At 50.8% G+C, this 10,727-nt stretch overlaps 1 long non-coding RNA gene across 1 annotated transcript in view; it reads right to left on the bottom strand.

The window, feature by feature from the left end:
• LOC116962608 overlaps positions 1-562 on the bottom strand; it is a 50,649-nt gene extending 50,087 nt beyond the window's left edge. The window contains exon 1 of the long non-coding RNA XR_004407671.2: positions 66-562. This is a non-coding gene — a long non-coding RNA (uncharacterized LOC116962608). The remainder of the gene's footprint in view (positions 1-65) is intronic.
• Positions 563-10,727: the final 10,165 nt, after the last annotated feature.

A 10,727-nucleotide genomic window follows, 5' to 3' on the forward strand; every position in this document is an offset into this window, starting at 1 on the left:
TGGCTGCTGCACAAGGGCTGCACACAAAAACGTGTCGTACACACGCCACACACACGCACACATACCTGCTTCTGGAGGGGCGACTGCTCCCAGCTTCCACGCGGGGCATGACAGAGGCGAAGTGGAGGCACAAAAGACCCCTGTCTTCAAGCAACTTGCAGCCCTGCGGGTGGGTGCGGGGGAGGTATCCCCCCACCTTGTGTCACCCCTTGGAGCTGTGCCGTCCCCTGCCCCACAGCTGTCTCATTCCCGGCTGCACTTAGGCAGCACTCCCAGCCACGCACACACACGAGCACGACAGGCGGGGACGGAGCAGCAGTCCAGGGAGGGCACGCACAGCCGGAGGATTTGCCGCCTTCGCCGCATCCGCATCACTGGGGGAAGAAGGCAGAAAGGGCTGTATTGGCATTTAAAAGGCAAGTGATTAATTCGCCACAGGCTTGGCTGATAGGGCTCTGGGACGAGAGCCGGCACTGCTTCTCCCAGCTGGGAAGGCTGTGACAGGCGAAGGTCCCTCTCCCATGGAGCCAGCTCCGAGCTCTCCTCGCCTGCACAGCCACCGCTCCGGTGCAGGCGGAAAGGGGTGGGCCTCCACCGGAGACATGAGCACGCATGCAACAGCTGCTGGGGAACTGCACGCACACACACACACACACACACACACAATTTCCTTACAACAGCTGCCGAAGAGCTACACACGACATACAACAGCTTCCCACGAACACACGCAAGCAACAGCTGCTGGGGAATCACACACACACACACACACACACACACACACAGAGTCTACAGCTTCTCAGAACCAAGCCACCCACATAAAAAAAATACAACAGCTTCTAGGAATGATACAGGTACAAGCAACAGCTCCTGAGGAGCTACAAGCACACACATATGCATGCAACAGCTATACACCTACTGACACGGATATGTGCAACAGCCATGGGAAACTACAGCTTGATACATGCCCCTGCGATCTTTGCTAAGAAAATTGACACCTAAAAACACAACAGGAGGTGGGAGAAACCTTTCATCCACACACAAACACACGCAGGCGACTGTTCTGGGGAGACTGTCTTTCATGCAGCTCCTCAAATCACCACACACAGAAACATGCAACAGCTCCTCAGAAAACACCCGTAACCACATTCCCTCGGGTACATGCAAGTTTCCTGGATGACTTTCCACCTCCCTGTGCCCAAACCCACACATGCCATCACTGGTGGGGATCTTGCCCACAGTCAGAAACAAACATCCATGTTCTTGAGGAGCCAGCCGCAGCTCAGCCCCCAAATATCACACACAGGCAACACCTGCTAGGAAACCACCTTACCAAACACAAAATGGCTCTTAAGAAGTTCCTCCCTAGCTCCTTCACAGAAAGCACAAACACGTATGGCAGCTAGACATAAAAAATCCCTGCGCAGACGTGCGGACACGCAGACCACGACTGGAGGGACATGACGTGTCCCTCACACTCACCACCGCAGCGGAGGGACTGCCTGTCACACTCGGACACGCGCAGATGTGCAACAGCTGCAAAGAAACTTAGGAACATAGGCCATTGGATGGGAGCTGGCTCCCTGGGATGTACAATCTAGTCTCCTGCTATTCCAGGCAACCTCATCATGCGCTCTTGCTCAGAAATGTCTCAAGGTCCACCCTGGCACTGTGAGACTGTTTGCTCCCTGCTCAGAGGCTGTTCTGGCCCCTGGCCACTCTGGTGTTAGAAACCTGCCCCAGCACCTACATTTACCCATGACCAGCTCATGCCCATATGTTCTTGTGCCAGCTGACTGCGTCCTTCACACGGGCACGCACAGAGGTTGCAATAACAAATGGAAATGCTCAGAAACTTCCACTTGCAGCCAAACAGACACCGCCCGCACCCCTGCCTCACACAAATGTACACACACTCAGCAGCCGGGTGAAGGCATTGCCCTCAGCATAAATATCACACGTGTTATACTGTGATGTCCAGTTGCATCTCAAGAAGCTCACTTGTGGCCCACATCCCCATCCTGCTAGTTATTGTATAAGTACATAACAACATAATTACCCCAACTATCTCACACCTGCAGATCTATAGGGGGGTGGTGAGCTCTTTTGACACCCCCCCACACATATTTTTCTCTCTGTTGGGAGAGAAATAACGTCATGCAAATCCAAACCCAGAAAGCATGGGACTGCCCCTATCCTTCTCAAATGCGTACAACAGCCCCAGGGAAAGGCCACCAAGCACTGTACATGGAGCAGGGGGGCAAAAAATCAGAACCCCTTCGGGAATGAGTTGCCTCCCTCGAAACACAGGCAACAAGCGCAAAGCACCCAACTACAAAACTAGCCCCAGGTACCACACACACCAGCTAGATGGCACAAAGAAATGGGTTGGTCCACCGGGTACAAATGCACAAGGTCAGCAGCCCTGTTGAAAATGACACATAGGAAGCTTGTTGTGTCCTCTTTCACTCCAAACCTGCAAACCCCAGGAGGCGAAAAAAACATGCAGACATACACACACAGGCACACACACCCTCCTCAGGGAGACAGGAGGTGTGCAGCTCTGAGGACATTTCTGGATGTTCCCTGGATCATCTGTAGATGTCTGTTCCCAGTGGATTAAATGCTAAAGCTACTCACTCCACCTGGGATGAGAGGAGGAGGAAGCTTGCCTTGGCAACTTCAGACTCTAGTTTCCTTGCTTTTATCACTTTGGGGGTTATGACTGTTAGGTTTTTCCTCCAAGCCCTTTTCAAGCTAAAACCTAAAGGAACAGAGACTTGCTCCCATCTTTTTCTACCTGCTCCAGGGACAGACACTATCTCGTCTTGGAAGGTGTTGAAGTAGGAGAAAAGGTTTCCAAATCCAAATTAATGCAGGATTTTCTCCTGCTTGAGTTCCTCTAGAATCATCTTGCAGTCTGTTTGGGATGAGTCTCCCAGAGGCTGTCCTGCTGGCACAGATCCGTTCTGGACTCAGAACTGCTGGGGCAGGATCCTTGTGCTACCAGGGCCCGTGGGGGTCAAATGGTACTTGCTCATACTCCCACTGACTTGGGAACAGTATTTAAATCCAGCAGAACAGAACGGCCCCCAGAGACAAGCAGAAGCAAGCACCACATCCCCAGTGGTGTGGGACATTTGGGTCCTCGATCTGATTCGACGCCAGGCCCCCGATGCTTAGTTGTCCCGTTGCAGATGATCACCCAGAGGGTATAGAAGTTCACCCCCATGTTTATTTTGCAGAGGATCTGACCTTGTCAAAAGCCCTGGAAAGACTCTGCTGTTTGTTACTTCACAAGTAAAAAAAAAAAAAAAAAATCTTCACCAAGAAAAAACCTCTTAAGGACGTCACAGGTACTTTAAGTTGGCTGCAGAGGTGCCTCATTCTCTATGTCCAGCACTACCGAAGAAGAATCATCTTTTAATACTCTTGTGTTGATGCCTCTGAGACCACCACCCTCCTGCCAGGCCTGACCTCTCTGCCCCCTTAACAGTGATGGAAGCAGCCCTGAGAACTACCTTGGCTTACACCTTTCTGCTCAGCTGCTGATCTGTTGGGCTCCTACATCCTCCGAGACTGGAGATGCTGTTAGGGGTGAACAAGGGAGCTGACCTTATTAGAGCAACTCCCTAGTGTCATTCCAACATATGCCAGGGAGCTGTTAAATCCCATAATAGCCCGAAATCTGGGAGTCACAAAGGTGATGATAAAACTGATTTTTTTAACCCTCTGTGCCCAGGCTGGGGAATACTGGAGGTAATGCACAACAGTTCTATGGAGTAGGGGATGGGAGTACAGACAGCCCTTCTCCCCCCTCTCCTCCATCACCCGGCCCTTGTGGCATTTGCCCACACGAGGAGGGAAGAGTCGGGCAGGGAAGGCAGCCACGCAGCAGTGTGCTGCCAGGGAAAGGAGCCTTGCTGGGAGCGTTTCCAACTCACGGAGCCGGCAGACCAGCCCTTCTTCCTCTCTGTCTCTTCCCCTGCCTGTGTCCCCCAGGGGTACAACCGGGTCCCACGGCTGGGGAAAATGGGCCCCAGGAGGAGGCTGGGCTCTGCCCTCGCTGCAGTCAGAATCTCTCCCCTGATCTATACTGCGGTGAGCAGTGACAGATTGATTTTACAGCTCTGCTTGGAGCCGGCCGCTGGCCCTGGGCTGTGGATGAATCAGCTTTCTCTGGGCCTTGGCTTTTATTTCATTATTTTCCTGCAACTTCCCTCACAGGCAGCTAAAGAGAGAGCAAGAGGGAGAAAGTTGGCAGATTTCCTTCCCTGCTCGTGTGCTCCCAGCCTTCCAGCTTGGCTTTGGGACTCTGGGAGGAGGGAGGGAAGGGATTGTTTTCCAGGGACTGACAGCTGTCACGAATAAAGACATGAGGGTCCTTCCACATGAGTACCTGCACATTGCCATGGCTGTGGGAGATGGCAAGTACTGCGTAAGCACTACGTAGCGTGAACGGTTCCTGCACTGTTACACCGATGCCTCATTCTTTGCCAAATGGAGAGGAGCCCATTTTTCATTACAAGGGGCAGCATGTTTGGAAACAACATCCCATTAGTGCATTGGACATTAACCTGCTTACAGCCTCCAGGGTGGAAGTGCTTCCAGGTTCTTCCCTAATAGCTGTGGACTTAGAGGAGGGGGCAAGGGCTGTACGCTGCTGTCTCCATCAGGCTGAGAGGTCTCTGAGCGTGCCACAGCCAGGAGGTTCTCCTGGGATAAGGTAGCAACTCCAGGCATGGAACTGACCTTCTTCCCTCTCCCGGCTCTGGATACTGCAGACATTGCCCAGGGGGAGACAGGCTCAGTCCTAAGTCTGTTGGTTATTGTGCCATCAAGAAGAGCAACAGTGAACTCAAGCAAGGAGGGAGCAAGTGAAAATAAAGGGCAGAAAGGTGTTGGGTTTTCCAGCCCTGGTCTGGAACTACAGCGCAACAGTTCAATCCCTCAAAGGCCCCATTAGCAGAAGGCAGTCTGGAGCAATTGGTGTCCCAAGGAAGAGCAGAGAACAGAGAGACCAACTCAAAGTGCAAAAAACATGTTCCTCTCCACACCCCCAACACCTCAGGAGCGAACAGGAACAGATCTCTTGCTGATGAAAAATTCCTCTGTCAGAGCCGAAGATCTATTCAGGGAATCCCTTACCTGTGCTGGCACCTGCCCTGCAAGAGGAGGAATAGCCAAGGGAACCCACTGCCAGTTTGGTCTGCTCCAGCCTTCTTCCCATGCACTCACCTCCCAAGAGGGGCTTTGCATCACCATGGGTGGTACATTCATTGAAATGGGTTCAGAATGCCTTGGAGCCTTTTCCTGCAATATAGACTGCCTGGGAAAGGAGGACTCCTCACAGAAGAAATGCTAGATTTACTGAGAACTGACAGCTAGGACATCATGTCAGTGACTCTCCCAGGCTCTCATATATCCTTTCTCTCTCCACTTGCCCTTGAGCAAACATCAGAGAGTGGCCTTGAAGATGGCCAGAATGGCTCAAACCATCAGAAGTCGAGGGCCTTTTGATCTGTAAAGATCAAGGGGTGGGAGGGGAAAAGGAAGGGAAAGGAAGGGAATGAAGATGGGAAAAGCAGAAGAGAGAGCTTTCCCAGAGGTCTGTCCCAGCAAGAGGGAGGGAGGCAGCAAAGTCCATCTCATCCACTTTGAGTAATCTTTTAATCTCTTGGTTTTTAATCTTTCACATTCAGGAATGAGAGACATCATTAAGAGTAGAAGAAATCCCAGTTGGGAGACAAGGATGGTAAAGGAGGCAAAATTGTCTTTTCTTTCTAGGCCTTCTGCTTATTCCCTTTCTCCAAGTTTCTCCCTCCCCCGCTTCCTTTTTCCTCTCTGCTTACAAGCAATAATAGAGATAGTGTCCTGACAGACACAGAAACACCCTGGGTGCCTTGGCACCTGAAGAAAGGTCAGTGCCACGGCCTCTGTGCGATGCAGGTCAAACCCTCCCACAGTGACAGTCTACAGTGGCACAAGGCTCAGTGTCCTAAGTCATCTTGAAAGGCTCTTTTAAGAGCCAGAGATGAACAGCAAACATTGCCAGCAAGTTCTCTTGTTAGAGTCAGGGTGACCTGAAGAAGCCAGCCCATCCCTTACTGGGAGAGGAGAGACAAGTTTTGGAGGGCAAGGGAGGACCTGGTGGCATCTGACAGCCTCGACCCACAGCCTTGGGCTGGGCTCTCCACATCTCAGCTTCCAATCCTGTGGATAATAATCCTCACTTCGGAGGGTGATTGTGAGAGGTTAATGAATTAACATTTGTAAAAGCTTTAGATAAAGGGCTAAGGATTATTACTGTTGTTATGCATGGAAACAGCTCTTAACGAGCATTTCCCACCTCCTCCCTCCTGAGAGCCTGGGGGATCATCTGACACAGATCCTGCTGCACAGGAACTCCCCCAGAGATGGAATTACAGTGAGAGTAACGGAGAGGGCTGCAGGCTGCCAGAGACACTAACCAGGGGAAGACAAATTGGGGGCATTTCATCAACCAGCAAGCCACTCCAGGCTGCGGGGCCAAGAACCTGTCCACTCAGTCTCTAACCACCGGTGACAGGTTCATCCCACTCCCGTCAAAGTTCAGCAGAAAACGGCTGCTGATTTCTGACTATGGCAAGCCAGCCCCTCCTCTTACCCTTTCAAGGCTGTCGACTGACCTGAGATAGTTGTGCAAGATACATTTGCTTTAAGGAAAGCTTAATCCCAAAAGGAAACTTCTGTAATGTTGGCTTGGGGCAAGATTCAGGAACAACCCAGACAGACACTCCCTTTACAGGCATAGGAAGGGGCTAGCTGGGATCAGATTTTGGTGTCTTAAATCTTGTGCAAAATGTTTTCCAGGCCAGGGATGGGAAATAATTCAAAGCAGGAGTCTTAACATTATACATCTCTCCCTTACACACAAGCATAACCTCAAGAGAGAAAAGCCCTCCCCAACTCACCTACTATAAATACACCAAGCCACTTAAAATGACTATGTTAAAGGAGAGCTGATAATTTGATAGTGGTCTCCACTTAATTAGATTAGGCTCCTCTTGAACTCAAGGGTTGCAAGCAGCTGATCCTCCTTTCTTTTTCAGTATTATCTTGCCAACTGCCATGCTGACGTGACAGCCAAGCCTCCCTCCATGCTTGGTCCTCGAGGGATGCTGGGAGGGAAACCCTGGGGGACCAGAAGCTGCTGTCAGGCAGAGTATTTAAACACATGCCCCTAACTCTGCACTGAAGTGCCCGCTCAGTGGAGCAAGGGCAAAGAATTCCCTCAGTCAGGGAGAAGCTTCAGGGCCTGCCCTACAGACAGCATCCAGGGGATGAAACTGGGACAAGATTTCTGCTGAGACAACAGATCTTTTTCACTGGTCAGGCAAAGCTCTTCCTGTCTTTCCTTGTCATGTTCACATGCCTTTTGCCTTCACTTCCTGAAACTTGTATATCCATGTCAAGAAAAATTGTGAACTGGAGTGTAGCAATGAGTATGAAGGTCACGAGGAGACAGAGACCAACCAATTTCTGGCCAGAGTGACTTGCTGAGGACCTTCACAGAACCGCACATTTCCATGACATCCCATATTAATGATGAGGGAATGGATGGGTTAAGGGCAAATCATGTCATCACTGATCATTGGAGATGAAATCATGATGCTGACACATGCTCTGGGCAGCTGGATCACCAACCCTGCCATGGACCACATCTGTGCCACACAGTGCAGAGCTCCACATCCCAGAGCAGAGGGGCTGCACCCCATACAGTGCCTCTGTTTGGGCTGCTTAGCACTGCTGAAAATCAACAGTGCTACGCACAGCTTGGTGACAAAGTTTTTCAGTCACAGCTGGGGTGAAAATCAGCCTCTCTGCACTGCAATGTATGGGAATTTGCACTTGAGCTAGGCAAATAGCAAACAGCACAGTTAGTCTCCCCTGCTATGAGAGACCAGAGGACAGCACCACCTTGGTCTTCTCCCTCAGGAGACCATAGCAGATGTTAATAAACCATACACATAGCCAGAAACTTTTTAACAATATATTGTTTTTCTGATTTCCCCCTTGGAGGGAAGCAAGTTACCTGTTTGTAGGTTACTGGGGCTAGCTGGCAGAGTCTGTAGCCGGAACATCATTGATAATAAGACAGAAAGTCATCTGGAAAGGAGAAGTGAAGTTGTTCTTGTCTTAGGGCAGGGTGTGGACTTGGTCAACTCTTGAGGGCCTTGTCAAGCCTTCTTACCAATGTAGGGAGCCAGTCATTGCCTTTTGCATGAGTCCAGATGCTGGTCCCCCTGGAGTCTGATCCAGCTCTCACTCAAATACAGGCTAATTGTGGCATGGCTCTTAAACTGCTGGATTGGACTGACACGCTTCCTACCCAGGTGCTTCCTACCCAGGTCCTTCAACCCCTGTGCAGTGAACTTTATTCTGTCTCTAGAAGGGCTGTATTCTCCACAAGTTGCCCGCTCCACAAATCACCCCCAGATTTTGAGAATTAAAATTCACAGACCTTTTGCTCTCCATCAACAATGGAGGAAGTTGGCTTTAACAACAGACAATTTGCTATTCAATATATTCTTAATTAATATTAAAATCTTTATTAGGTTGTTTTGTTGTGTTTTCTTTTTTTAATCCTCTATTTCTTTGTTATTTATTCGTTTCGATTTTTTATTTTACCTTGTTAATGTAGTAGTGATTTAGATGCAGTTTCCTCTCTCTGCTGCACTTAATGAGTCGTCAGCTTTATTCACTCTCACCCGCATCCTCATGGGAGCATGCTTTGATTTTCTAGTGGGTGCATGAAAACACAGATTAAAGCAATTAGACAGAAATAATCTTAGGGAAAGGGGAGAGAGATCCAGAGCGCCTAATTATACCATTTTAATCAAGACACAATTATGCAGAGACTTTTATAGATTATAAATTAACCAAACTCCAAAGGCAGAAAAAATATCATTTTAAATATGGTTCATTATGCTTGTTGTTTCTGCCTTGTGATCCCTCCCAAACTGGACTTTAGGGTTCATTTAGAAAAAGCTCCAGGCAGGGCTTTGCAAAAATGGATAAGGTCTCAGAAGACCCTACTTGCTAGGACCAGGGTCTGGAAATGGCCTCTGGGAGAAGGTAGGGAACCACAGCCACATTTCTCACTCACTGATCCCACCAGTCTTTTCTGAGTGAACCGAGTAAGCGAACCTGTTGCTAGGTCAGACTTGACTGAAGACCTCCAGCTGCCTGCATGGGTCAGGTAAGGAAAGACCCAGTTTAGAGGTCTGGGTTTTGCTTTGCCCTAACAGGCTATGCCGAGCTGCCAGCGAAGGACTGTGGGTACTGTAGTCTAAGAAGCAATTTCCCAAGCTACAAACATTCCAATTAGAAACACAGTGAGTGGGCAAACAAAACACATCACGCTGGATGTGTTTTCTTCTGAACCCTGGAGGAACTTAAGCCAGCTGCTCCAGATTTATAGCTGCTCCAGATTTATTGCAGCAAAACTGCAAGGCACTCAGGCTCTCAGAGCACGTAGGAAGGTGCATGTCTGCAGAGGAGCCAGGGAGACACCTCCCTTCCCAAGACCTCCAGGGAATCCCAATTTCCCATGTAGCTGTCATGCTACTTCATGATGGCAAAGGTGTCCAGAGCTCGGGCGCAAATAGGCGGGCACCTCTGATTTTGTGGCTGCAGCCCAGCAATGTCTGTGAGGCATCGTGCCACTCACTTTTGCTGTGAGTGCAGCACTAGCGATCCCTCCTGCACCGACGTGCAGCATTCCTGTTTGCAAACAGCTTCCAGGTGCTAGGGAGACAGGAGAGGGCTCACCACAGAGATCCTTGGCTTTCTGCAAGGTTTGCCAGCAAGTCTCCTGAAAGGTTTTGCTGCACTGTGGCCTGAGCAAAACTCTTCTCCGGAAGAGTCTGCTGCCAGGCGTCTCTCACAAGGATGTCTCAACCCATCAGGGCTTCACCAGGTCCCCCTCCATTGCCATGGCCACCTCATGCCACGAGCAGCGCTGAAATGGCTGCAGTTCTCTCTGTTAAGGGCAATCCTCTCGTCTGCCAAGGGACTGGGCTTGACCATCTTCCACCCGCAAGTCAGTCCTGGTGATACTCATGCAGACTGCCTGCAAGGTGGGGATGGCTGCAGCATGCCCAGAGCTGGTGTGTCCAAGCAATGGGGACACCACCAGGACAGGCAGCTGGGGAAGGGCACTGATGGGTCTTGCTATTAAGCCTGAGGCTCAGCAGTCCTTCCAAGGAGTGAGGGGCAGTGCCTTCCCTCAGCTGCCCTGTGCCAGAGCCACGCTCCACTCATTGCCTCAGAGGGGAAAACCCTGGGCTGCACCCACCCATGTCAGAGCGGTGACTGCTGTGGGCTGATGGAGGCAGAGGTGGGTAGCAGGGAGATTCCTGGGACACCTCTCCCTTGGAGCCTCCTCACCCGTTTTCTTTTTCCCCTTCCCGCAGTGAAAATAAAAAGAGGGCTGCAGGCTGCTGCCCTTGATCCCCATTGCCTCCTACGCCCAGGGCAAAGCCAAGAAGGGCTGTAGGGCTTTGGGGGTGGCCGCACTCCCCAGCTGAGGGCTCAGTCCGGTGGGTGAGCAGTGGTACCGGAGTGCCCTCTGCTGGCCCCATTTCTGGACTATTTGGACTGTCCAAGCTTTGCACACCCCCAAACCCCACAAAAGTTGGGTGTCAGCTTAGCCCCACCAGGCCCTGACGCCCCTGCCATGGTGGCCA

The sequence above is a fragment of the Tyto alba genome, unplaced genomic scaffold (assembly GCF_018691265.1).
Source record: "Tyto alba isolate M040663 unplaced genomic scaffold, T.alba_DEE_v4.0 Super-Scaffold_2, whole genome shotgun sequence".
NCBI classification, from domain to species: Eukaryota; Metazoa; Chordata; class Aves; order Strigiformes; family Tytonidae; genus Tyto; species Tyto alba.